Genomic DNA, 3363 nt, shown 5'->3' with positions numbered 1-3363 from the left:
TGATCGGTGATCGCCGATCACGGTCTCTTGTTGCCGATCACACAAACTGATCACCTGCATCTCATTTCGCAGCCTGTCTGTGCAGCTGGTCTCCTCTTTCTTTCACACTGCGCGCAGCGACAAATCCTAAGCGATGTGGAACTATAACGCACTGAGTGAATGGGGACGTTTGCGTGTTATGGCAGAAAATTATCTCGGGGTTGGGGATGAAGTACGTCAAAATCCATCAACACGACGAATCTAATATGGCATAAAAACACATGGAGCGATCAGATAGCAGGTAAAGCAGCACACAGCTACACTCACAAGGATTAGCATGACTGTCAGAAAGTTAAACAAATAACCCGCAAAAGTATTTAAGTCTTCGAGCTGCGGTGTAAGACACTGGTTCTGTTCTCGCTGTTGAACCGCTGCTACGCGCAACAGAAGGAGCGCCGCTTCTGCTCCACCTGGTAGTGAACTCTCACACCGAACCTCTGTTTGAAGCTGCAGCATCTAACTTAAAAATAAATAAATAAATTTTACATACGTATTAAAACTTTCGCTGTCCTAACATGAGACAGATCTCCTCTGATTATTTTTTCAGAGGAGATCTGAAAAAAATAATTGATCTCCTCTGCCTCCTCCCTGTTCTGCATAATTACTCCGCGCAGTCAGAAACAGCCACTCAGAACTAGCAGTAATCAGCTTGCCATGCTATCAGGAAGTTTTCATTAACTCAGGATTGTTTATTGTAATGGAACCTGTATTTGCCTTTGAATGTTAAGTTTTATACTTGACCTTTTTGGCAATGTTGAGAGGTTTTATTTTGACTCTTTGCATTATTTAGCCTCTTCAGAGCCTTCATATGTTTTCAGTCTGTTAAAGATAGCATAGCAGTACAATTTGCACAATGCCTGTTTTGTTTTTTTCTTGGAAAAAGTTATTAAAAACAAGTTTTTGTCTAAATTAAGGTGAATTCATGGTTCCTTTTTCCACATAATGTAACCGGTAGGGCTTACGATTAAAAAAATAATTATGTGATCGGTATCGGTGATCGGCCGTGATCGGCCCTCATGGGTGATGGGAATCGGAATCGGAAGGAAAAAACCTGATCGGCACGTCTCTAAATATAATGTAATATAATATAATACACATGTTTCATGGTCGAGTATGATCAGGTGTTATGTAACCATCATTGCTCACTTTAAATAATAAAAAGGCTTATTTTGCTGCTGATGAAATAAAACATTGTGGCTGGAGTAGCTAACTTTTAGACGAAGTCAGCAGTAAAATTTTGGATATGTGACTATTCCAGAATTAAAACGGCGTAACCAAAAAGATTTAGTTCTATATATGAAAGTAAATTGACAACAAGATGTTATAAAAACGAGCGATATTCATGGAAACATTCCCGACAGACAGTTTACCTCATTCATACGGAGTTTCCCGCTGCTACCTTTAAGCTCTCTGAGCTGTTCAGATGGGGGAGAGGGAGGAAGCGCTCTGCTAAATGCGCTGTGGTGCGTCTTCAAAATAAAGGCACGCGAGTGGAAATTTTTTAAATTCTTTGCAACTGCGGTGAAATTATTGGGGGGCATGAATGTGAGACTNCTTGTAACAATAGTGCAGCGGATGATGGAACAGTCCTGTACCAGTTGCCCTTCCCTGCAGTTGCCATTCCGGTACTTTCTACCATTAACAAATGCCACGATCAAACATAGAGAAAGGCGACTGCTATCGGGATGTTCGTCATCCACCGTGCTTTGTGACAAGTAGAAGCGGTAATGACATCACGCGTCAAGACACTCTCCATACGTTGCTAGCTGGCTAAAGACTTCTATAAAACGTAGAACAAGAACGACACCAAGTAGAATAAACTTAGGGTGCATTCACACTGCAGCCTGAAGTGACCCAATTCCGATTTTTTTGCAGTAATGCGATCTGTATTTGATCTTTTCATGACAGTCTGAACAGCACAGGTCGAACTCTTTTCGAATGCGACCCATATCCGATACGTATCCGATTCGTCGCAACTTAACGTCCAGGCCGCATTCATCCGAACTGAACGTCACTGATGCTCAACAAATTCTGCGTCCTGATATGCACAGTGGAAAGAAAAACAACTATGACGGACTATAATGAGGATTAAGTTGTTAATATGCTGCTTTGGTTGGACAACAACTTCAAATATGTAAGCTAAGCTCCACCGTTTGCCTCCATGTTTACTCCCGCAAACACTGAGCACTACTTCTTCTCAGTAGTACTGAGAAGAAGTAGTGCTTCTAAGTAGACAGAACACTGGCACAACACTGAGAACGCTAACGCTATTGCGCACTCTACTGCGCATGCGGGACACTTTCAGGTCGTTTGCCCGTTCAGACAGCAGAACACATACAGGTTGCATATGTGTGGCAGTCAAGGGCGTAAGAACGAGTCTGTCATTGGGGGGATGCATATCGGAAACCTGACAAATAAGTAAAAGGCTTGAGCAGAAATGTCAAACTATTGTGCCATCAACACGTCAGTAATGCGTTACTCTAATCTGACCCCTTGTGTCAGTAACAAGTAATCTAACACATTACTATTTACAATCCAATAATCAGATTAAAGTTATGCATCCACGTACCATAACGACTGTAATTCCAGGATGAACACTCACCACGTTAGCTTTGGTTGCGCAGCTCTACGTGAACCGCAGGAATAATGTAATATAATTAGAGGTGTGCCGATCGATCGGCCACCGATCATAATCGGCCGATTTCTGTGAAAAAGTGTGATCGGTGATCGCCGATCACGGTCTCTTGTTGCCGATCACACAAACTGATCACCTGCATCTCATTTCGCAGCCTGTCTGTGCAGCTGGTCTCCTCTTTCTTTCACACTGCGCGCAGCGACAAATCCTAAGCGATGTGGAACTATAACGCACTGAGTGAATGGGGACGTTTGCGTGTTATGGCAGAAAATTATCTCGGGGTTGGGGATGAAGTACGTCAAAATCCATCAACACGACGAATCTAATATGGCATAAAAACACATGGAGCGATCAGATAGCAGGTAAAGCAGCACACAGCTACACTCACAAGGATTAGCATGACTGTCAGAAAGTTAAACAAATAACCCGCAAAAGTATTTAAGTCTTCGAGCTGCGGTGTAAGACACTGGTTCTGTTCTCGCTGTTGAACCGCTGCTACGCGCAACAGAAGGAGCGCCGCTTCTGCTCCACCTGGTAGTGAACTCTCACACCGAACCTCTGTTTGAAGCTGCAGCATCTAACTTAAAAAAAATAATAAAATTACATACGTATTAAAACTTTTGCTGTCCTAACATGAGACAGATCTCCTCTGATTATTTTTTTCAGAGAAGATCTGAAAAAAATAATCA

At 42.5% G+C, this 3363-nt stretch overlaps 1 protein-coding gene across 1 annotated transcript in view; it reads right to left on the bottom strand.

Moving 5' to 3' along the window:
• Positions 1-3363, bottom strand: part of faap24 (FA core complex associated protein 24) — a 10410-nt gene that overhangs the window by 3162 nt on the left and 3885 nt on the right. The gene's annotated exons all lie outside the window — the stretch shown is intronic.

Source organism: Poecilia formosa, unplaced genomic scaffold (genome assembly GCF_000485575.1).
Source record: "Poecilia formosa unplaced genomic scaffold, Poecilia_formosa-5.1.2 Scaffold1388, whole genome shotgun sequence".
Taxonomy (NCBI): Eukaryota; Metazoa; Chordata; class Actinopteri; order Cyprinodontiformes; family Poeciliidae; genus Poecilia; species Poecilia formosa.
Note: the sequence above shows the minus strand (reverse complement) of the source record. Positions and strands in the feature narration are given on the sequence as shown.